The sequence below is a fragment of the Protopterus annectens genome, chromosome 8.part0 (assembly GCF_019279795.1).
Source record: "Protopterus annectens isolate FY-2018-M chromosome 8.part0, PAN1.0, whole genome shotgun sequence".
Classification (NCBI taxonomy): domain Eukaryota; kingdom Metazoa; phylum Chordata; order Ceratodontiformes; family Protopteridae; genus Protopterus; species Protopterus annectens.
In genome coordinates, this window is record NC_056741.1 from 560642895 (window position 1) to 560668844 (window position 25950).

Below are 25950 nucleotides of genomic sequence, written 5' to 3' on the forward strand. Positions count from 1 at the left end.
CATAGTTTATGTTGTCTCTTCATTCCCCATATCTGTCCAGGTAGATATTTGACCTCTCTACAGAATGTACAGAATATATGCATAGTATGTTTTAATTATGCAAAAAGTAAAAAAAAACATACCTATTTAACCAGAAAAATATATTTTTTTCATTTGTAAAAGATATATATATATATATATATATATATATATATATATATATATATTTTTTTTTTTTTTTCCACCAATATATATTTCAACTATTTATGTTCTTTTTAGTCTCTTATATACTTCAGCTGTATGTATTTCAAATGACTTATGACCCTGCCCAATTAAACTCGTGCAAACTACAAGACGTAAAACAAAACACTGTATTGCAGCAGGAAACACAGCACATAAAATATCCACTAATACTCGTAGATGTTCGATATATCTTTAATAAAATACTTGTAAGCCGGTAAGCGCTTTCACCAAGTACACATTGGCTTCATCAGACCGTAATAAAATTAAAACACACAACCACATGCTTTATAAAGTCATATAATCCATTAAAACAATTCAAATTCACCAATAGCATGTTCTTCTTCTTCCTTCATTTACATATATTAATTGCTTTCAATTATTCTTTGTTAGCTTCACTTCTTAAAAGAAAATGGCATCATTTCAATACATGTGTTGCATCAAAAACAGTGTACTTCACTTAGTGAACCAAACCGACTGGCCATCCTACCTTGGTAATCTCCTTTTATCAAGTACAAGTTTTATTGAAACCGTACTATTTAAACCCAATCCTTTATCAGCTCTCAGCCGAAGGATCCATTTAAGTTCAGCTTCACTAGTTCTATTTTCAATGTTACCCATCCTAGGTCCTACCTGCACTATCTGTATAACCTTAAACTTAAATTGATGTACTCGATCACTATCTGCAGCATATCTAGCAAGTGTATTTGTGTTATTACCTACCCTAATGCTGTATAGATGTTCCCTTACACGTTCTTGTAGTGTTCGATCAGTCTTTCCAACATAAAACCTTTTACAGCATTCACAGTGTGCAGAATACACTAAATGCTTGGTAATACATGTTGCCCTTTACATTAAATGTAAACTTTTTGTTAGAGTCTGGATTATAAAGATATTATCATTATCTACATAATCACAAAAAATTGCAGGAACCACAAGGATATGTTCCATATTGTTGAAAGTTTGATTGTCTGCCTTTATCTGAGTAGCATAATATCATTTTTAATGATCTACAGTTTCTATATCCAAATATAGGACTTTCCCCCACCACCTTGCTAATCTTATCATCCATTTTCAACAAGTGCCAATTATTCTGGAACACTTGTTTAACCAGGTTAACATTGCTAGTATATGCCATCGAGACTTTAACTCTACCTTTAGAATCATATTGCTTCACATTCCTTCCTGTAGCTATAGCTAGGTCTTGAGTAGAAGAGAAATATGGTTTAGCTTGCCCATGCCTCACAGAATCAACTTCTGTCAAGATCAGATTCACTTCATTTTCCTTATAACCTCTGTGTATCAATGACTCTCTAAGTATATCAGACCCACCCTTGTAATCCAGTTCAAGATTATATAATCTGGATACTCTCATACCTTGCCCTTTTATTATGTTGTTAAATACCCTTTTAGGGTGCATGCTTTTCCTGTGCAATATTGAGTTTCTATAGCATTCCTTCCTATGCAGACTAGTAGTCAGTTTGCCATCCAAACTTTTATTTACTAATACATCTAGAAATTCCATGGATTCGCATGACCATTTATACGTGAATCTCAAAAATGTAGTAGATTCATGCAATTTCAGAACAAACTGTTGTATGTCCTCTATACTACCACCCCACAACAAAAACACGTCATCTACCAAACAACGATAAAACAAAACATTCTGTAAATATAGTTCCATCTTGCACACATCCTCCAACTCCCATTGTGCCATAACTGCATTTGCATAGCTATTCACACAGCACACCCCATTGCTACGCTGTGCTTCTGTTTGTAATAACAATTATCAAATACAAATATATTGTTATTAAACACAACATCCATGAAATCACAAATCAGTTCTATTAACTTATCCACTAACACTCGTAGATGTCTACATAAATATTCTACTCCTTCCATATTAAGTATTGTTGTAAACAATGATACCACATCCATAGTAACTAAAATATATTCACATATTTGGTCATGCCTTTCCACATACCCATACAGATCCTGTAAAAAATGTTTAGTGTCTCTCAACACAATTTCCGATCTATCCAGAACCGGTCTAAAATGTTTTTCAATAAAGACAGAAAAGGGTTCAGTTACCTAGCCTTGCCCAGCCACTATAGGCCTAAATGGGGGTGTCCTAGGATTTGTATGCACCTTAGGTTGTCCCTGGAACATAGGTATGGTGGGTGATTCGACTGTGAGATATTGTGCCAACTTCATTATGATCTGAAAGTTTAACATATAATCATTCACCATATAGTGCATATCTCATCAAATTTCCTATATATTTAATGTCTACCCTTTCATATACATTTTCATCCCCCAACATATCATTTGTAGAATTAAAGTAAAAAATGTTTATCCATAACAGCTATCATACCACGTGTCTTTGCAGCTAGAAACACCAGCTAAGTGCATTTTGTAGCACACAGTCATGATATATTCCTCTGTGAAATTTGACGTAATACTTCATGAAGGAATTAAGAAATTGTCACCTGACTGATTCATGTTTAGTATTGGATACAGCCTTTTTGCCATTCATTTCACAAAAAATATATTGTTAGAAGTTTTTTCTTTTCTAGTTGATAACCACAATATGCATATGAAATGTGTTACTGGTTTGCGTATCTGAGATTCTGTTGTCTAGTTTTCCTAAAAGGTATTAGGCTGGGGAAAACAAAAGGTAAGTGTGATTATCAGCAAGTTTTATCAATAAGAATATATTGAAACAGTAGAGGGCTATTGTCATTTGAAACCGAGGGGGGTGCAGGGCACAAAGTCCTTTGCAAATCGACAAAGTGCAACTTTTACATAAAGCTATGTCACCATTTGCTTTGTCTTCAGAGTAAAATAAAAGCTAATATAACACAACACAAGTTTGTCTTATGATTTCAGACTGAAAAAGGTTACCTGTTTCTATACAACATTGATCTTTTTATTCAACTTATATGTTGGCATAAAAAGCAACATTAAAAAATGCAAACAGAAGTGAAAAAAATCTGTGTTTAGGTTTGGTGGGTATATGGGAGGCAGTTTTGGTAAAGACTCAGAACAGTTGACTCCTCCTATGATGGATCTAGTAGGGAAGGAGATTAGTAGGATTTTTCAGAAAAGGAGCTGAGAGGATGGAGGGGAGATCTGTTTCCATCTAGTGGTAGGGTAGGTGACACAGGGGAAAACCATGTTTTGCAAGATGGAGGAGACATTAAATAAAATGTATTATTTGGATCAAATGCTGAGAAGAGAGAGGGTGATGATGTGGGAAGAAGCACCGTCCAAATATGCAATTCCCAATAGGATCTTTTTAGATATTCAAGTGATGAGGCAAGTGTTACGAAGGCTTAATTGGTTGAAAATTGAGAGAGAACATAGGCAAGTATTAGTAAAATGGGCTCTGAAGTTATGGGGGCAGAATGTAACAGAGCGTGGAGTGGTATCTAAATTCTGTAGAAAGCTACTTGGTAAAAATGAGTTGAGACAGTTTGTTTGAGAAAGGAATTGAATAGGCCAGTGAATAGAGAAATAGATGAGAAACAATAGTCAGTATTATTGCAATTGTCTAACACAGCAGTGGTATTAAGAAAATTTGGGATATTTGCTGGGAAGCATATGTATCTCTGTAAGACTGTATAATATATTTCCAGTAGTAGGGCAAGGGTTCTGGAGGTGTGGGAGTAGAGGAAAGGGGGACTGGAAGCATATTTCTGATGTCAGAATTTTCATAATTACAGAAAAGATTTGGTAGGGATGTTAAAAGGCTCGCTGGAACGAAAATGTAATTGGATGAAAGACTCATCTTACTAGGGCTAAGTAAAGAAGAAGACATGGATAAGAGTATACAGGAATTGGTAAATATTGTAATGCTAATGGCAGAAACTACAAAGAAGTGGAATCAAGCAGAATGCCCAAAGGTGGAAGAGGCTGTACCACTAGTAGACAGAGTGAGAGAGGGAGAGGCAAAGGTGGTAGCAGGAAATAGGCAAGCTTTTATGTCCAAGTGGCTTCCTTGGTTACTGCAGACAGAAGCAATCCAAGAAAAATAAGAAGGGAAAAAGAAGGTCTGAAATATAGGTTGAGATTGCCACTTTAGTGCGTCTGTAAGTAGTGTATATAGTTATTAAATGGCTGAGGATAAACAAAATAGAATGGTCAGTGACTCTGAGTTAGAATCTAGACACTGGGCTAATAATGAGACAGGGAATATTTGAAGAATTTATTAGGGAAAATGTATGATGTTAGAGATAATGTAAATTCATCTGTAGCATAACTGTATTTTAGATTGGAGTAATCTTTAGGGGTAAGGGAAAATGTTAGAGGTTGAGGGTTACTAACAAAATTGCAGAGTGGAATAATGTATGCACGGTGCCTTAAATATTTTATTGTATTTGGGGAGGATGTAATGTTAAAGTTGATAAGTCATTGTTTTTAAGCATTCCCACTTTTTGTTCAATTTAATTATGGGTGCTAAGCTTGTAAACATCTGTACTGAGTTACCCATGTGTCTGTGATAAAAGATAATGAATAAAGTGTGTGAAAATTAATTGCTACTGATGAAGGTTAGTCACACCACAAATGAAGACTGCAAAACAAGCAAGATGTAAATAGTTTATTTAAATAAATCATTTTGAAAGCAAAATAAAGAAGTGAATAAAACATGCAAGTTGCAGCTGCTCCTTTGCCTTTGCAGGTAGGAGCCCATTCCAAGGCTGTTTTGCAAATAATTATACTAGTAAATATACTTACACCAATGACAGCTATTTAATATCTCATCTGTTCTGTAAGGACTGCAATTTCTGGCAGCATGTATTATATATGTTGTCATCTTCTTATACCCTTTGGTGAGAGTTTTTAGTAGACATCATCTACAGAAAATGCAGGACCTTGTGGGTTTGGTAGAGTAGGAGGTTACGGGCCAATGTCTACTTGCTTTGCTAGTTTTTAGTCTCCTTTGCAGTTTGAGTTAGGTAAATTTGTCAGTGGTAGTGCATTGTAGAGCATCAGGTTGGATGGGCAATGGATAATAGCTCATGCAAATAGTCATATTAAATAATGAGTACCTGCATTTTTTTTTTTTTTTTTTATTTAATATTTGTTGACCGGGAAAGTCCGACTAGGTTCCACAGATCCTGTTTTCAGTGGAGGCCTGGGGAGAAATGCTCCAGAAGCATGTCTTTAGAATGTGGGAGGAAACCGGAGTACCTGGAGGAAACCAACACAAACACAGGGAGAACATGCAAACTCTGCACAGAAGGCACCCCAGCTGAGAATTGAACCGGAGAACCTCTTGCTGTGAGGCAACAGCGTTAACCGCTGCACCACTGCACTGCCCAGTGCATCAGTACTGTCTTGATTGGTTTGCTGGAAGAGAAAGATCAGCTGGAAGAAATATTGCAAAAAGACAAATAACTGTAAAGTCAAATGTATTCCAAATTAGAAACAGCATAATTCATGAACATTGGTATGTAGTACCAGTAAACAAAAAACTGTAAAGATTTTCTTTGTTTCTCTAGATCTTAAATCATTTATGAAGAAAGCAAACTTTTGAAGAATCTTCCACAAACTAAATATTGTTCACAGAGAGCTTAAACTTACCATGCCCATCTGAGTAGTGAAAGGTAGTGTAAAATGTAGTCTATTATCCTGTAGTGTAGTGTAGTATAGTCTTTCCTTTTCTACTGTTTGATAATCAAATCGTTGTTTAGGTATTTATCTGTGTCAGCAATCATAATGGTTATCAGGTCAGTTGACTAAGTAAAACGATAGTGACACATCTGGGCTTGGAGGGTGGTAGACTGGTTCACTACCCTGCAAAAGGTCCCCATTTCGGCACTGAGTCACATTTAAGAGTCAAAGATAGATAGATAGATAGATAGATAGATAGATAGATAGATAGATAGATAGATAGATAGATAGACATATATATATATATATATATATATATATATATATATATATATATATATACATATGGGTCTACTTCAAAACATTGAAATCTCATAATGTTGAACTTCAACCCCTGCACCCCAATGTGGGGGGGGGGTCTGCTCCCCCTTCCCCTTAAATTTAATATACCAACTCCAAGATCGCACTACAGTGGAAAAAGTTAATTTCTTAACTTCAGTGTATTGCAATCGCCATACAGAATGCAAACATAATATCTAAATCACTTACCTGTGTGGCCTAAAAGCACGTACAAATTAACAAAATAAACACTTTTTCCCCTACTCACTTCTCCCAACACTTCTCAGAACACTAACTTAACTTCCATGAAAGCAACACGTTCATATGTTGACATGCTGCATGGTGATCATGTTACAGTGGGGTTAGGAATTAACTTTTTTACACTGTAGTGTGATCTAGGAGTTGGTATATTTAATTTATGGGGGTGTGGGGGGCTGATCCCCATGCAGAAACATAGTAAAAAGTGTATTTCTTACTTTGGTGTTGTTATAGGTGGAGGGGATGTTATTTACATGCGCATTGTAGTTTTTTATGTTATAATGCACACTTTCAGTGTTCTGAGTTTTCGTTGTTTTGGGTTTTCGATGTTATAATGTTATGTTCGATATATGTTATGTTATGTTATGTTCGATATATAATGTTCGATGTTATATCTTCCTGTTCCCTTCTAAATGTATTACACTTAGTGACCTACATAGTAAACCATACTCATCATGGGCTACCTTTCTCCCAATTCAAAATTGAAACTACCTGATATTTGTAATCCAGACTGCCTATGACTATGAATGTTCTTTGTAATTATTTTTGTAATTTCAGAGTGCCTATGACTTTGCATGATCATTAATATTCCCTCTGTAACTGCCTTATTATTTGTAATTCTGAGTACCTATGACTTTGCATGTACATTGATATTACCTTGTAATCAAAATATTTGAACTGTAATTATTCCTTGTGTTGGAGCTTTTCTCCCCGGGCCTCCACTGAAAATGGGCTCCAACGCCCAGTGGACCTCCCCGGTAATCAAACTGAAATAAATAAATAAATAAATAAATTATAGTCTCAATGTTTTGAATTTCAACGTTATCAGATTTCAATGTTTTGAAGAAGACCCATATATATATAATATATATATATATATATATATATATATATATATATGTATATATATATATATATATATATATATATATATATATATATATATATATATATATATATATATATATATATATATATATATGGTTTACTATTAGATTTTCGAAGCAAACTCCGTCGACTGTACTGTTGTCGAACACGGAAGTTTGAAAACGGTAATATCGGACACTAAAAGCCAACCTAGGAACAGGTTTTAACATGGGTTGAGATAGGGGAGAGGTTTGTAGTTCGGAAATAACACTGAACACCTATCTTGACCCATGTTAAAACCATTCCAAGGTTAGCTTTTGATGTTTGATTTTACCATTTTCGAACTTCCGTGTTTGACAATAGTACAGTCGACAGAGTTCGCTTCGAAAATCTAATAGTAAACCACATATATATATATATATATATATATATATATATATATATATATATATATATATATATATATATATATCTAGGACTATTGAACAAAAGTTCAATAGTTCAAATCCACAATAACCGAATGCACTTTGACGAAAGCGCTTTCACTGAAAAAGCGCTTTCGTTAGAGTGCGTTCAAAAAAAAAAAACAATAAATCTTCTTTTATGCAGGGGGCAAGCCCCCCGCTGCACACCCCACTACTTTTATATTTTCACTCCGAGGTCGCACTACTGTGGGGAAAAGGGAATTCTCCCTTAACTGCACCATAGTGCAACCGGCACACCGAGCATACTTATCCGATAGTGCTGCTTCGGTGAACAGCACTTTCGGTTAAGTACGTTCGGTGATTTCTGCTTCGGCAGAAAGTGCCATCAGGGATCTATATGGATCCCATACACACCCACACACACACATATATATATATATATATATATATATATATATATATATATATATATATATATATATATATATATATTCTAAACGAGTTCATATCACTTCACCTAAAGACCATTTCACCTAAACCCATTTCACTGAGACCAAATCACCTAAAGTTCATTTTATCTAAAACTCATTTCACTGACAAGTAGTACTCTAAGGCAAGTCAACGGTATATGTCCTTTTCCCCACTGTAGTGTGATCCTGATGTTATTATATATAGTTAGGGGTGGCGTGGGGGGCGCATTCTTTTGGTTTTATGTTGTCTGGTTTTGTTTTACATTATTTGGTAAAAGCCAACTAGGTGGCTGCACCCCCCACACCCCCCCCTTAATATATATATATATATATATATATATATATATATATATATATATATATATATATATATATCTATATACTAACACCAGGATTGCACTACAGTGGGGAAAAGGACATATACCTTTGACTTGCCTTAGAGTACTACTTGTCAGTGAAATGAGTTTTATGTGAAATGAGTTTTAGGTGAAATTAACTTTAAGTGATTTGGTCTCAGTGAAATGGGTTTAGATGAAATGGTCTTTGGGTGAAGTGATACGAACCCATTCTAAACATACTGGAAAATATTAAGATACAACCAAACACCCTAATACTGGGTGATTTCAACTACCATGCCATTAACTGGGAAAACTACTCGTACCAACATCTTTTTTCCCAACAGTTCTTGGAATTCATAAATTCCAAAGCCCTGGATCAATAATCCATAGTTCCACCATGGGCTCCAATATCCTAGACCTGGTCATTACCAACATGGGAAATTGATGCTCCACACCTATGGTCACCCCCTCGTTGGTCAGGTCTGACCATAAGCTAATTACCCTTGACATCCACATCCCTCCCCCACCCCCCAGTAAGGAAACCTCCATAAAAAACTTCTCCAAAGCCAACTTCATGCTACTCAAGTCAGAAGTGACAAACTTCATGACACCCATGCAGATGGGAACTGAAAGTTTGACTGCTGAATCCTACACTAAGGCACTGTACAAGCACATCCACTTTTGCATGAATCGTACCATCCCAAATAGAACCAAGATGATCTCCTCCAAAAAAAGGAAGCCAATCTGGTGGTCACCTGCCATAAACAAACTTTACAACAAAAAGAAGAAACTGTTGCAGAAAAGAGGAAAATCCCAGGATGCAAAAAACTCCCTTACCAAACTCAGTAAGAAGCTGAGATCCCTCATAAAATCCTCCAAAGCTAGTTACGAAAATAAAATTGCCAAAGATTTCAAAGACAACCACAAGGCATTCCATAGCTATGGCAAGAATCTAAATGGCAATGCTCAGATTTGCTCGGAGCTACAACAGAATGGCATTAAATATACTGATCCCAAGGATATTCCCAATATCCTGGCAAATCGATTCAGTGCCAACTTCACCCCCTCTCACCCCCTAAAGGGCCCATCTCAATACTGAACAATTGCCAAATTCTGGTATTAATGGCCACACAGGTAAAAAAATGCACTCTCCAAAGCTAAGAATACAGCATCCATGAGACCAGATGACATACCAGGCTGTGTACTACATGAACTACAAAATGAACTGGCACTTCACCTAAGTTCATAGGTTCATAGGTTCATACTAGGCTATCTGCCCTAGGGCATTTATAAGCCTAGCCAGAATGTGTTTGGCTTTCGCCACCCATTTTAAATTTATTTTGCTATGTCCTTTTTCGAGGTTGGTATACTGTGACTCTGTCTAACAGTGACACAGAAGTGATACCCAGGGTAAACCTATGATCTCCCATCCACTCATCAAGATTCCTCTTGAAGAGAGTCAATGAGGGACTCTGCTTAACCTGGACTGGGATTTTATTCCTGAGTGAAGGGAGCCTCTGGGTTATGAATCTGTCCCTCCAGCATGTCCTATTTATTTCAGTGCTGAGGTTCAAGTCTCTCGAGCGTGTAGCTCGATAGGATTTGGATTTTCTGAGGTGCAGCATGTCCATTAATTCCGGGTTGGACATGGCTTTATATGTCAGGCACAGATCGCCTCTGAACAGGCGGTATGCCACTGAGTAGAGCTGGAGTTTCTTTAACCGGGCAGCATATGGCATCTGTTTGAGCCCTTTGATCCTCTTGGTGAGGTACTTTTGGGGTCTTTCCAGTTGCTGCAGGTGTCTGGTAAGGTACATCCCAAAAGGGGCATTGTACTTAATTATGGGCCTGATGAGGGATGAGTAAAGAGGCCCGATAACCTCCCCTGATCTAGATGTGAATCCCTTCATGATTAGGTGGGCTATATAAAATGCTTTTCTGACCACTTTGGCCACGTGGTTGTCAAATAAGAGATTGCTATCAGCTTGGGTCCCCAGGTCCCTAATTACTTCTTCTGTACTTAATGGATTACCACCTATGTGGTAATTTGTGGGCACTTTGTTTTTGCCAAAGGGGATGACTATACACTTTTTGGCATTTAGCTTGAGGCCATGGCTCTAGCACCAGTTGTCTGTTTCTATGAGGCCCTTTTGGAGGATGCTTGTGTTGGCTGGAGAGTCGATTATGGCGCCCAGTTTGCAGTCATCTGTGAACATGGTCAGCCACAGTCCTTCCGTGTTGGCCTGTACCTCGGAGAAATATATACCGAACAAGAGAGGTCCCAGGACTGAGCCTTGTGGGACACCACTTGTAACTGGTTTGGAGTCTGACATGGCTCCAGCAATTCTAACCATGTGGGTTCTGTCCTTGAGCCAGTTTGCAATCCATCTAGTGACATAGGGGTTTATATTTAAGCTGGTGAGCTTATCTATAATGCCCGAGTGGGGTATTTTATCGAAGGCCTTTGCGAGGTCCAGGTAGGCTGTGTGGACTACCTTCCCCTCGTCAATCGCCTTGGTGACTGTTTCAAAGAAATCAACCAGGTTTAAGAGGCAGGATCTGCCCTTAACAAAGCTGAACTGGGTAGGATCCAGTGTCTGTAGGTCCCCAATATCTTTATTTATGAGGTCCATGATGATCCTTTCCATAGCTTTGCAGACCAAGCTAGTCAGGCTTATGGGGCGATAGTTTCCAGGATCCGTTGAGGCACCACCTTTATGGAGAGGGACCACTGTTGCTGTACGCCACTCTTTGGGCACATATCCTGTAGTAAGGCTGAGATTGAACAGTAGTTTTATGTTTGGGTTTAGCTCTTCTTGGAGTTCATGTAGGACTCAGCCCGGGACACCGTCTGGTCCCACTGATGCTGTGTTTTTTGCTTTGGAGAGGGCGGCTCTTACCTGAGCATCTGAGATGTCAGGGGGGCAGAACTCTGCTGGGATAGATATTTGCCCTTTTGGTGTGGAGGGGGGGAGAGGTTTGCACTGAACCTGTCAGCTAGGATGTTGGCAATGTCTGTGGGTTCAGTGTATTTTTTGTCATTTTGGACTAATTCTGAGCATATCTGGGAATTACCACCCAGGTTCCTAACATAACTAAAGAAAGCCTTGTGATTATCCTTAGTGTCCTGTGCAATTTTTCTCTCGAAGCTGGCCTTAGACAATTTTATGAGTGTCCGTAGTTTTTTGCTAATACTGATCAGTGATGCCTTCCCTTTTTGGGATTTTGCTCTATCATTTAGTAGCTTCCTCCTTCTATTGTATAGTTTGTTTATGGCTGGGTCCACCAGACAGGACGTCTGCCTTTGGAGGATTGGGTCTTGGTTTTATTTGGGATCGCATGATCCATGCATTCCTGAAGGTGTTCATAGAATGCATTTATAAAGGATTCTGCGGTCTGGGCTGTATTTTCCACAGGCCCGGGGGCTTTGAAGGATTCCACCTCGGTTTTGAGGAGTGTGAAATTTGCTTTAGAAGTTTTTCACTGTGGTTTTCTGGACAGGGGGTGGGGTCGGGATTTGAATATCCAGTGAGATTAGCTTATGGTCTGATCTTACCAGTGAGGGATACACTTCTGGTCTGGAGCATAGAGTCCCCATGTTGGTGATGATCAGGTCCAGTATGTTTTCCCCTCTTGTGGGAGTGGTAACAAGTTGTTCCATAGCATTTGAGTTTATAAATTCTAGAAACTTTTGGGCTAGGGTGTTGGAGCTAGAGTAATGCTCCCAGTCTATGTTTGGGTAGTTGAAGTCGCCCAATATAATGGTGTTTGGAGAAACCTTCATATTTTCTAGTGTTCTCAGGAAGGCCGAGTGGGGTTCCTGGGTTTGGGAGGGTGGCCTGTAGCAGGCTATAAACTGGAAGGCAGTTTTACCCACTTTTAGTTGCACATGGATAGTCTCTGATGCTTCGTGCTTTGCCACCAACCTGGAGGTGTGGGTATCTTTGATGAATATCGATACTCCCCCCTCCTTTTGTGGTTCGGTCCAAGTTTTGGGGCCGAAAAGCATGGTATGAGGTATAACCTTGTAGTGCTGGGGTGCTCTCGGGATCCCTGAACCAGGTTTCTGTTACTGCACAGATATCGATGTTCTCCATGCTAAGGAGAGTTTCGAGTGCATGCATCTTGAGGTTTAGACTTCTGGCGTTAAGTAGCATTACTCTTAGTTTCTTATCCCTTGTGATACCTATGGAGGTGGGTTTGTCTTTTGAGCCTTGCCTAAAAAAGGCACTATGGGGGTAGCAAGAGCCTTTGCCAAAATCCGAAAGCCCAGGGGTGACAGGTGCAAGCCGTCCCTAGCGAAGCATCGTGGCTGGTCGAGCATACCATCCCAAGCTGACAGGCATTGGATCCCCTTTGAATGACACCAGTACTTAAGCCAATTGTTGAAATTGATCATCTTGTCTTCATATTGTGACATCATTCTTGGTGAGGGTAAGATGCTACTCAAGGTCAGGGTCATACCGGCCTGGGCTACATGCTCAGAGAGCTCCTTTATGTCTCTTTTCATGTAGTCCAGGGAGGTACGTCTCAGGTCATTCACACCAGCATGGACAATGACTGAGTCATATTTGTTCTTGCCTTGGAGTGACCTGAGTGCTTGTGTTATGTGGCAGATCCCTAGCGCCCGACAGGCTGCTCACCATGACCCTCTCCTTGTTCAGCCTGGTGAGCGGGACGTCAGTGTGCCTGATGATAGAGTCACCTATTACAAGTGTATCAGGTGTGTTGTTTAGTCTTAAGGGCTGTGACTGTTCGGCACACTGGCTTTGTGAGATATGCGTTGCACATGTTTTGTTTTGGGGTAGCGGTTGCTTGGGTGTCTGCTTTGGAGGTCTCTGCTGCTTAGGCAGATCTTTATTTAGAGCCTCCAAGTATGTTTTTGTGTGATTATGTGTTTGGTTTGCTGTCGTGGTAGGTCTATGTGAGACTGGAATTGTAGTGAGTGTGGTTTCCTTCTCCTCCTGACTGGTTATGCCAGTACTGAGTTGAGAGAGCTTAGCCTCCAGTTTGGCTATATGGTTGCATCTCTCACATGTGTTGGAATTTGTTGGGAGGAGGAGAGGGTTGTCTGTGTACATGAGGCAGTTGTAACATTGCCTCAAGATTCCCAGATTCACCAGCTGGACCGGAGAGGAGATTGATAACTGACCTTTGGACATGCTAGAATAATATTGGGAATTCCTTAATAATTGAAAACAAGTGTCATGTTTAATCATAGCCTCACCTCAGGCTTCATGCCCACTGAGTGGCGCACAGTTACAGTTATCCCACTCCACAAGGGGGATCCACCTTGGATCCTAGAAACTACCTCCCATCAGTCTGACAAGCCTGATCTGCAAGGCCATGGAACGTATTATCATGGAACTTATAAACAAAGACATTGACAACTTCCAAATACTGGACCCCCCCAGTTTGGGTTTGTAAAAGACCGATCTTGTCACCTGAACCCGAATGACTTCTAATAAGTCTCCAGAGCTGTGGACAAGGGTAAGGCAGTCCACACAGCCTATCTGGACCTCACCAAGGCCTTTGACACCATCCCTCCACTCTGGAATCATGCATAAACTTACTAAGCTGGGCATTAATCCCTACATCATTCGATGGGTTGCCAACTGGCTTACTGACAGAACCCACACTGTAAAAGTAGCCGACTCCAAATCCAGCTCAGAACAAGTGACAAGGGGAGTACCTCAGGGTTCAGTCCTCGGACTGTTCTTGTTTGGCGTCTACTTCTCTGAAGTACAGGCCAACACTAAGGAACTCTGGCTAACAAAGTTTGTAGATGACTGCAAACTGGGAGCCATTATTGAATCCCCAAATGATGTGGATATTCTACAAAAGGGCCTTACAGAAACAGATGCTTGGTGCCAGAGCCATAGGCTCAAGCTCAATGCCAAGAAATGTATAGTTATCCCCTTTGGGAAAAAAATTGTACCCATGAATTACCACATAGGTGGCAGTACACTAAACACTGAAAGTGTGATGAGAGACTTAGGGACACAGGTGGACAGAGGTCTCACCTTCGATAACCACATCGCCACAACAGTCAGGAAATCCCTCTATGTGGCACACCTCATCACTAAAGGCTTTTCATCCAGGAAAAAGGAGGTCATTGCCCCACTGTACTCATCCCTCATTAGACCCACTATAGAATACAATGCCCCATTTGGTATGTACCTCTCGAGACATCTGCAACAACTGGAAAGGCTGCAGAAATACCTCACTAAAAGAATCACAGACCTAAAGAAGATGCCCTATGCTGACCGTCTAAAAAATCTGTCACATATCATCTACTCAGAGGCGATATCTGCTTAACATACAAGGCCATGTCAAACCCAGAGCTGTTGGACATGCTACACTTAAAGAAATCCCAATCCCTCAGAGCCACATGCTCCAGGGATCTAAACCTTGTCATCACAATGAACAAAACATGCTGGAGGGATAGGTTCCTGACCCAGAGACTCCCCAGACTCTGGAATAGACTGCCCATACATGTCAAGCAGAGTGCCTCTTTGGCCCTCTTCAAAAGGAACCTTGATGATTGGATGGAAGATAAGAAATTCACCCTGGGGATCATGTCAGTCACCCTGCTAGACAGGGGTCCAGAGAAGTAAATATTGTGGTAAGAAATAGCCAGCAAATTGTTATGGCTAGGCTTGTATAGGCCCTAGGACCAATAGCCTAGTACCAACCTATGATCCTATGAACCCATATAAATATATATATACATATATATATATATATATATATATATATATATATATATAGACTGACAGTATGCCTCCTTTGATAACAACAGATGACTACATTACCTTACATTTTCCACAAAAGATAAATCCATTTGGTAGACAGATATTACATGGAAGTTACTACTGGTCAAGTATTTAATTTCCCTAATGAGGATAACATGGAGAGATGTTACATTTCTAATGTTGATGAAAGCTGTATGGGAACTAAGCACACACTAATAAGTTCATGTCTTCCAAACATGACCAATTTTTAAGACACTATTGAGAAAATGTTAAACTTAGTCTTATATTCTTGAAAAAAGTTGTTGAGTGGCCATCTCTTACATTCTTCATCACTTTCACTCCCCATCCTGACATCTGATTTAAAGAATTCAATAGCAGGATACTGTTCATATATACTGTATTTATGTTAACCGAGTTCACATCTAAGTGAGGCACAATATGCTTAGACATGCAATATGCACAGTGCTTTGCCAGCAGGGATCTGAAATTCACTACTGTGTCTATTATATATGTATGTAATCATTTATTTCATTGCAATCAAATTCCCAAGGTGAATATATTTGATAAAGTGGCTGTAACTGGTAGGAATAATCTGTGTATGAGTGCATCTGTCTGCCTGTTGTGGTGCTCTATGCTCTAAATGGTTGCACTGTCTGTATCTGACTTGAATGTGTCAGAATATATTATTGTGCCATTAAAACCTGCACTTAAGAATAGAAGGAATATGATTAGCAAGTTTACTTGAATGTTGCTTCATTCATATAATGTATTCACATCCATAGCTATTAGTTTTCTCATATACAATCCTATAGTAAAGAAAAGCACTGCCCCTTTAATTACAATGAAGGAAATTATACCTCTCTGCTAGCTGGCCTCTTTTTGGTTTGCAACAAGGGCGTGTCAGAGAACTAAATGAGGAATGGCTGTGATGCCTTATAAATACAAAAGCTGAACAGTTCTTTTTATACGATCTGAGGAAGGCTTATCGGAAGACTGAGGACTGCTTATTTTATGTTATATTCTTTTCATTAAAGTTTTGATTTTACTATTAAGTTTTAATGCCGTGGTGGACATCAGGAGTTTTTAGTAGTATAACTTTATATGTTAGGCAGAGATCACCTCGGAGTAGGCGATATGCTACGGAGTAAAGCTGGAGTTTTAAGACATCATCTTTAAATGTGTGCAAACAAGTCACTGTACAATAAAAACAAAAATTATTAGCATTTCATTACAGCTTGCAACTTCCATTATCACTAGTTATAATACAAAAATACTCTCTGGGGAGGCATTCATGGCTGGGTCTCTTTGAACGTACTAAATACCATTGGTAACCCTTCTCTGTCTTGCTCTTAGGGCCTTGCTACCACACATTTAATTTAATTTGATTTTATTTTAATTACTGAAGTCAAACACTAGACACTTTCCAGTTCTAAGCTTTAAACGTCGAAGATGAGTATATGTGCATGTACAGAGTATCCTAAACAGATTCTAACACATTAGTAGTTATTCACTATGGTAGTGGAGTGGACCAATTTTTTTCTTTTTCAGCTACAAGCTAGTTACAGGACAAAGAATCAATTTTGTTACAGTGTTTTGCAAAAAATGGTTTACTAGATTAGAGGCTTCTGAGCTTCCCAAAAACATAAGTTGCCTGTTTTTTTTGTTTTTTTCTGTTTCCTATCACATTTAGGTGTTTCAGATATAGAGTAACTGTTTTATGCAACTATTACATAAAATATAGGAAATATGTTTGTCCTAAAATCTCAGGACATTTGCCATTTTTTCCATTTCTTTGCAGGACACAACTGCCCAAAGAGGGACTGTCCCTCGCAAAGTGGGGCAGGTGGTAAACCTTTTAGAGGGTTCAAAGTTTCCCAAAAAGTATAAGTTGCTTGTTTTTTTTTTTTTTTTTTTTTTTTTATACTATTTACTGCACTTTTTATTGCCTGCTGCCTACTTTAATACTATATTTATATACTGTGTACTAAACTACACTGTTGTTCTGCAATTATCTGCCTTACTGCTTGTTTTTTTTTTTTGTTTATTTATACTATTTACTGCACTTTTTATTGCCTGCTGCCTACTTTAACACTGTATGTATATACTGTGTACTAAACTACACTGTTCTGCAATTATCTGCCTTACTGTGCCTGTTAAATCATAACTGATTGCTGTTTTCACTGTTTACAAAGCTCTTTTTGCTATTTTCACTGTTTGTTAACTATTTGCTGGTACTTTTTACTGTTAGAAAGCAAACTGTTCTGTTTGTTCTGGTTTTCCTACCAAGTAGTGTGTTAAAATAATTGATTTGTTAGCTGTTTAAAACATTCTTTAGAGTTTCCTTGCTGGTTTTCTGTTGTTTTAAATGTTTTTTTAGTGTCTCACTGCTGTTTATCTGCTGTGTTAAACATTCTCTAGTGTTTTCAACCAAAACACTAGGGTTATCTAGTAGCTGTAGCATAGACCAGATATAGGTTTGCTGCATCTGGGTCTGTTTGTTCTGAGCATATTTTCCAGACCAACTTGGTTTGGAAGGTGCCTTTCTGCACTCTAGTGAGAAAAGTGTGCTGATTGGAACCTGTTTGGTGAAGGGTGGTTGGTCTAGGACTTGAAGTAAGCATCCTCATTGGTCCTTTTAAACCTTTTTAAATTTTATTTCAAGTTCTTAGCTGTTTTTTTAAGCTGGTATTTAAGCCCTGCATTTGAGCAGGGTTTAGCTTGTTTGCACATCGCTCAGCATTGCACAGTGCTGCACAACTGTGTGCCATAACTGGGCAGATACATTCAACAATTTTTCTGTTAGATACAGCTGTAGCACATTAATGTAGCCCTTATCTTTAGTACTTTCCTGGTCAAAAAAATACTGTTAATGAGCTGTAACCTATTAAAGCACTAGCAAAAAAAAAAAAACCCAGGCAGAAATACCCATCCACTGAGCTCTTCCTTGATTGATCCTGAAAAGCCCTTTTTATTGATAACAGTCTTCAACCTAGCATTATGGACAGTTGGACTACCTTTGTTTCTCCTGCCAACCTTGTTGACTTGGGTCTCTTGAGGCAGTGTAGCAATTGCTCATGTACACTGACAATCCTTTACTAATAACTCACTCTAGTATAGAGTGCGAGAGATGCATCTACACCAAGAATCTTGAATCCATGCTGTCTAACATTCAAAACAGTAACACAGAAGAGGTTGTGAGCACACCCACCACTACACATGTACCCAAAAGTTATACTGAGCAGGTTGCCACAATTTTGTATGGCTCCTATAATGAGAACATGAAAACCACCAAAATGTAGAGCAGGAATTGGATGCACACAGGTTATTCTGGTACCTTGGCTTCCACAGCCTTGAAGGCTGTGGAAGCCGAGGTACCAGAATAACCTGTGTGCATCCAGTTCCTGCTCTACTTTTTGGTGGTTTTCATGTACTGCTTGGTTTTACTTGAGTTGTGCTGTGTCCTATAATGAGAAATCATGCTACGCCACAGCAGAATACATTGTCTTATCCTTGTGCTTTAGTGTCATGTAACAATCAGTTTCTCCCTTTCACCATTCTGCACCAGATTATGGAGACTGCATTAGCAATTCTATACATCTCACTGCTATAGTGTCTTCCCATAGCATAGACAATAAGCTGCAGCAAATGTAGGACTCTTCAATAAAAAAAAATGCTTGCAAATTATAGTTTATTTGCAGAACAAGTATGCACTCAGTACTGTCAAATGCTTATTGTTGTTCCTATATGTGACCTATTATAACTACCACTGTTCACTCTCTGCATGGGTTCACCATTGTTTTGTGTTGTTTTAGTTCGGTTTTAATTGAAATTGTATGGATTCACAGGATTCATTGGAATTTCAAGACTTTTGAGTTTCATGACCATTTATGCCTCACCAGTAACCACCCTCAGGCTATACAGGCCTAGGCTAGTAAATTCTGGAGTAAATTTGTGGGTACCCATTCAATCATCCAAGTATCATTTGATAGATGATAGCATATTGCCAATGGTAGGGATCCGTGATGAATCTGTCTCTGCATCATATATTTTATTTGTATGATGGTGAAGGTTTAAGTTCCAGGTTCTAGTAAATGTGGAATCATTAGAGCTGGGGATATACAAGAGATCTAAGACAACTAGGTGTGTGATAACTATGAGCTTTACAGCATCCATTCTCATTTTGCACTCTTCTACTACAAACTTGTCTTGCTTTGTGTTTCATTGTAGTTGAAGTCTTAATGCCACATCTAAAAATACATATTAATTTCTCTAGACCTTTTACATGGTCCTTATCTTTGATATTACTATGGAACAGGATCATCTCTGATATTACTGTGGAACAGGATCTAGTAATGATGCATGTGTGAGGCCAGCGCAAACTTTATTTCATTCAGGGTGGCTTTTATCACACCATGTTGATTTCATAGTGTCACCAGCCTTTTATCAGTTCCATCATATTGTGTACAGTTCCCAGCCTACTGTACTGGCTGATTAGTTGTATGGTAGACAGCTACTTCCATGAAGTTCATTTAGATTCATTAGACTGTAGTAACTAGCTCAACAATACAACGCAGAGGGGCTTTCCAAGATGGATGCACACTGATCAACAGCTTAACTTCAGCTCTACTAATGTGAAAAACAAAATGATAAATAAGGGCCACTAATCCTGCCTGTTTTTAGTAAAATCCAGGTGCCTACTAGTAAGTACACTGCCTGGATAATAGCAAAGAAGAAACTTACAAAGAAAAAAAATAACTAGTAAAGGCAAAGAGAAAAACACTGACTGGAAAAATCCTGTATTGGTTCAGCAAAAAGCAGTTCAAGCTCCAGGCTTGGTACAAGAGATGGATTCCAGTACTTTGGAGGAAATAATAAGTAAAATATGCTCATAGCTGATTAAAATAAATGTAACGTTGAATGAGTATATCAATGCAAATAACAAAAAGCTGGAAACAATGAAAGAAGCTTTAAATAGCTATTCAGATGACTTGATAAAACAGCAAACTTCAGGGGTCGAAATGAAGAAGAGGCTGGCTGAGTATAAGACGGCTCAAAAAGAACTGTTTCAAAAAACTGGTAGCATTAGAGAACCGAACATGCAGAGGAAACCTGGGATTGTCTGCTCTACCAGAGAAACAGGAGGAAACAGACTGTATTCATTTTATGAAAGCACAAATAAGCAACTGGACTGGTATTCCAAAGCAGGATTTCTTAATCAAAATGGCACATCATGTGTATGCTCCAAACTTGTCCATGAAAAACAATCAAGACCTGCTTAAATAAATATGGAATTATATCAGCAAAAAGAGTTGACCCTGACAGAACTGTGGCAGAAGGGCAAAATATTAAAAATTGGAGAGAATAGAGTGTTTGTGGAAAATTATTATTCATTGTACACCAGGCAGAAGAGAAGTAATCAGGGAATGTCGAGAAGCAGGTGTGAGATCCAAGCTGTTTATCCACTGTCCTAAGAATATTTTTTCCGAGAGGATCAAATCCATTTTTGATGCAGAACAAGCTAAGGAGGAAACACAAAACTATGTCCAACAAAGAATGAGCCATTGAACATAAGGGGACTGTGTTTCTCATTCTACTGATAAAAAAAACCCATGCAGAAACTTTGCCAGTGAAATCTTTTCGAGTGTTCCAAAGGAAAATGCTTGAGAGACAGGGGAAAAAAAAGAAACGTAGGAGTTGACTAGAAGAATCAGGAGTACCTCGGACTTGCAGATGTAAGCACACGTGCTATAATGTTGGTTTCATCATTTTTGGCTGTGTGCTAGTATTCATTAATCACTTGAAGCTTCAGTTAAAACAAACCTTTTCAGTATCAGAGAATTGCACAGCAGGTGTGAATGGAGGTGAAAATGTCCCCATCTGTTTTGATGAGTCAGTGAATAATGGTGTGTTTCATATGTCTATGAGATGTCCATGTTATCAGTGCTTCACCCTAAAGGAATTTTAATTTCAATACATGAGAATTCAGACAAGAGATATCATTGCTGGGGCATGGATTGAAAGTATGCGAGTCATGCTTTTTTCACTATCCACAGGATTTTGGGCACAGCTGAGAGCTCAGTGCCAGAACAGAAAGGTGATAAAACTTTTGCTTATTTTTGTATTATGTATTTATTTTATTTAGTTATTTTTTTGTAATGTTTGCTTTGCACACTTTTTGGGGTCTTGTGACAGTGGGCTTACATATTAAGCTATGTGTGTTTTTGTTAAAGGAACACTTTTAACTTTAGGTTCTTGTGAGCCATGAGTTAGGAATAAGATCCATGTTTTTGCTGTATCATCTCACTACTGAGTAGATTTTTAAAAGAATGGTTTTAAAATGAACCCAACTTAGTAGAAAATGACACCTTGAGAGTTCAATGCAAAATGTTCATACCACATAGCTACTGGATATTATAGGTAAGAGTATGTTTTTAGCTTTAATAGATTTTTTTTGTCATTTAGTATGAGTTCTGTGCATTGTTGAGTTTTGTTTCTTAGTTTCCTAACACAACCAAAGCAGGATTTGTAATTATCCTTTACTTCAGACAGCAACCTGCATTCATGAGCTGCCTTAGTAAATCTAATATTCTTTTTAAATTTTCTTGTCAAATTCCTAGTATTTTGCTTGACTTGGGAGTCCTTAAATCCACTGTATACTCTAATGATTTTGCTTACTTTTTATTGTAAATTTTATTTATGTTAGTGGACCACCAGGATGCTCTTTTCTTTTCAGTTTTCCATAATATGTGTATCAGGATGGGAATGACAATTCTACACATCTGTTTATACAGTTAAAAAAAGTCCTTTGTGAATCTATCTGGTGCGACAATACTGAAGGTGATGTTAGAAGTGAATTTTGAGGCTTCAACATCAAGTGTGAGAAGATTTCTTTCCTTGAAGTCTTTGAGTTCTGATAAGTTCCTTGCTCATCACTTTTTTCAAGTGTGTTGTATGCTTTTTCTTTTCTACATTCTCTTGAGGTATTTAAGTTTTTTTATGTTCATATATTCCCCTTTCCTTGGTAGCATATTAAAATTCACTTTTCTACTTTCTTATATCCCAACTTCTTTTGCAAGTTCAGGAGCACTTTAGTTAGCATCCTCCAGAATGTATCCATTCTGTACCTGTCTTTGCAGAAATTAGGTTTTCTGAAATGGGCAAAGTATTCAAGATGGATCTACATAAAAAGGCAATAATTTCAGTTCTATTGGAAGTATCTCTGTGTATATCTTTGACTTCCCCGTTTTTTCACATTATCTGATTGCATGTCTGTAACATAATTTTTGCTTTCTGTTATTATTTTATATACTTCTTTTCTTGGGTACCTCATTTGTGACGGTCTTTCCAGAAATTTTGTTTCAACCAGCTTCTTTAACATATGGGGATAAACTAGATGATGCACATTCAATTAATATTGTTGGTACTGCAGGAACTGGATGAGAAGGTAAAGGAATAATGAGGCTATGCCCGCCTACCTGTCTCTGGGGTTGAGGGTTGAGGAGTACATTTTCAGAGTGTGAACTTCAAATAAAAACCACAGCAGAGACCATAGATCACTGGAGGTGTTTTCCTTCAAGAAGGAAGGGTAATTGATGGTACATGTCTTGTGAAAGTGTGAGACATGCCTCTTACATATGCCCATTACATGCCAGCCCATTGGACTTCACAGACATACACAGTGAAAACAGTTAATTAAATTAAAAACAAACTGTTAACAATGGATGACAGCATTCTTTCTACCACTTAAGCTTTACATCCAGGAGGAAGGACTCAAAACCTTATGTTTTCTAGTTTCCCTATCATCCCTGTAGTTATCTGACATTGCAGAAATGCATTCACCCATGTTTCATCCAGTTTATTATATTCATCATTATTGTATACTGTTTGACTTTGATTCTTATATTTCATCCGCACTTTTACAAATAACTTTCCATATGTTGGTATCCGTACAAAGTTCATAACTTAGAACTCTTATGTTGTATTCATGTTCATTCTTCAACAATGTGCATGTTCATTGTTTTCTACCGCCTTACAAATAGCACTTATCTACTGTATTTGCATACCACTGTTTTATCTACTGTATTTGCATACCACTGTTTTCTCATCCCCTTTTCAAATACTTTCACATATTTTATAGTTTGCATAGTGTTGATTTTAAATCATAACCCTAGATTAATTATTTTGTTCTTCATAATCCTTAATAAGAATGTTATCAATAGTGGGGGAAAAACATATCAAATCATAGCAACCCCTCTTCGCTTTCATCTCAGTATAGTGTCTTCATTTTATGGGATTAAGCCTTGAACTGAACAATGCTCTAAAACAAATTTTGAATACCACTTTTGTATACCTTCAAGCATACAATAAAACCATGCAGCATAAGCACCTGTCCCATTAAGAGTTTTCATCAAATGCATTGTAATTATAAATTTACGGCACTCTTAGCCCTACTTATTGCTTTTCTCCAATCCTTCATTTGCACTACTTTTCAGACAAATTCTGTCGCAAGCACACTGTATTCTCCATCTGAGCAATCCATAGCACTTCATGGCATAATTTGTACTGTTACTGTCATTAATGTTCTGCCCAAAACTTTCGCCTTAGTCTTTAATCATGACTAGTACCTCTTAATAATAATTAATTTAGCTCTCCAAATTACATTTAAAAACAAATATATCACTACACCATCTACCACAGCTACCCTAATATATCATTTTCTGATCCTAACTTTTTACACTACTGCAAAAACTCTGGGGCATTCCTTTTCACCAAACAAACACAATCCCTTATAATTTATTTATTTATTTATTTATTTATTTATTTATTTATTTTACATTTGTTTACTGGGAACATCCAAATGGGATAAGACCCCTTTTCAGTGGAGGCCCAAGGAGAAAAGCTCCACATATAGAGATTATATACAAAAATATACAAGACTTACAGTACACCATAAATTACTTTATATGCTATTATAGCTAACATTAGTATTATACAATCATCTGATATAATTCCTTATTGTAGTGTAGACATTGTAGTTTCTCAAAGTAAGCTAAGGAAGGGTTTGTAGGGGAAACTGAATAGAAAAAGATGAGGTTAGGGATTATCTAGGCATGAGAGAGAGCATAGATTATTTACATATTTAGATATTATTTAGACATTTTCTAAATCTTGCTCTTTCTCTTCTATGTAAATACCTAATATCTTGAAATACTCTAAATCTGCTATCATCTATTTAATTCACTCTAACACCACGTCCCTTCACTTGTAGTTTTATATATGCATATATATATTAGCAGACCACACTTTCTTCTTCCTTCATCATCATTCTGATGTTCTTCGTCTCCCATTGCTGCAGTCCTTACATATGGGTATTCCGCTGTCCACAATCGGCCCGAATACCAAAGGGCTAGAACCGGCGTCGGTCATCGGCGCCCGAGACTGACGTCAGTACGTGCCAGTACAAATGCGCATGACCGACGCCATAACCTCAGTCTTTCTTGCCGCGTGGTCCTAAGCAGAAGCAGCATTTGCAAGTGCCATTCGGCGTTCTGGAATTGTCGGTTTTCGAGTTTCAGACCGGAGACCAAGTTGGGCTAAGTACCCCGTTGGGGACACTTTTGTCTTTTTCTTGCCTCAGTATTGACGGATATCAGAAAAAGTTAATAACTGTATTTCTTGTGGGAAACAGATTCCTCATAGGGATTACCATTCACTCTGTATTCCTTGTTTGGGGCCTGAGCACGACGTTGTTGGGTGTCGCTTTTGTGCTACTTTTAACAAGCGTACTATTAAACGTCGGTTGGACTGTGCTAGGCTGGTGTTTGGTAAACGTTGTAATTACAACATGCCGTCGGATTCGCCGACGCCTGGTTCTTCTAAAAAACGCAAAGAGAAGTCTTTGCGGTCCAAACAGGATGAGTCGTCCACTCCGGACGCCGGTTCTGGAGAACCACTGACTACTTCAGCGGCTCCTTCTGAAAGTTTACCTGAGTCTCAAGGGGAGCCTTTGTTACTACAGGAAGTGGCTTCTCCTGTGTTAGGCCAGGCTGAGGGTGCTTCTCTGATGTCAGTGGTTCCCTCCCCTCATAGGGTAGTTAGGCCTCCTCCTTCTCAAAGCAAAGCCCATTCTAAGTCTAAGTCTGCCCCTGCTGGTGCTAGTCCCCAGGGTCCAGCTCCTAGGAAGCACATGTTAAAGATGGCTGAAGATTTGATCACTTTAATTAGGGGTTCTATGCCCCCCCCTGCGAAGAGGCCCAGGGTAGAGACAGAGTTGGAGGGTTTGGTTCAGTCTTCCAATGAGTCAGATTCCTCTCTAGAAGAACTTCAGGATTTCCCTCCCTATTCTGATTCGGAGGCTGAGGACACTACTCCCTCTGTGTCCCCTCCAGAAGATTTTTCTTTCTCTGAGACTTTGCATTCCATGAGGGAACATTTCAAATGGGAGGGCCAGGATTATTCTGATTCTCGAAAAAGGCTAAGAGAATTCTTTTTTTGCCTCAGCATAGGCCCTTGGCTATTCCCCCTGTACTGGATGTTGTTCAGGATGTATTTTCTGAGGCTGCCCTTAACCCATATTCTCTGCCTCCTGCCCCGGTTAAACCAGATAGATACTACAGGGTTCCGGAAGCTCACAAGTACTTATATAAGAGTCCTAGGGCTGATC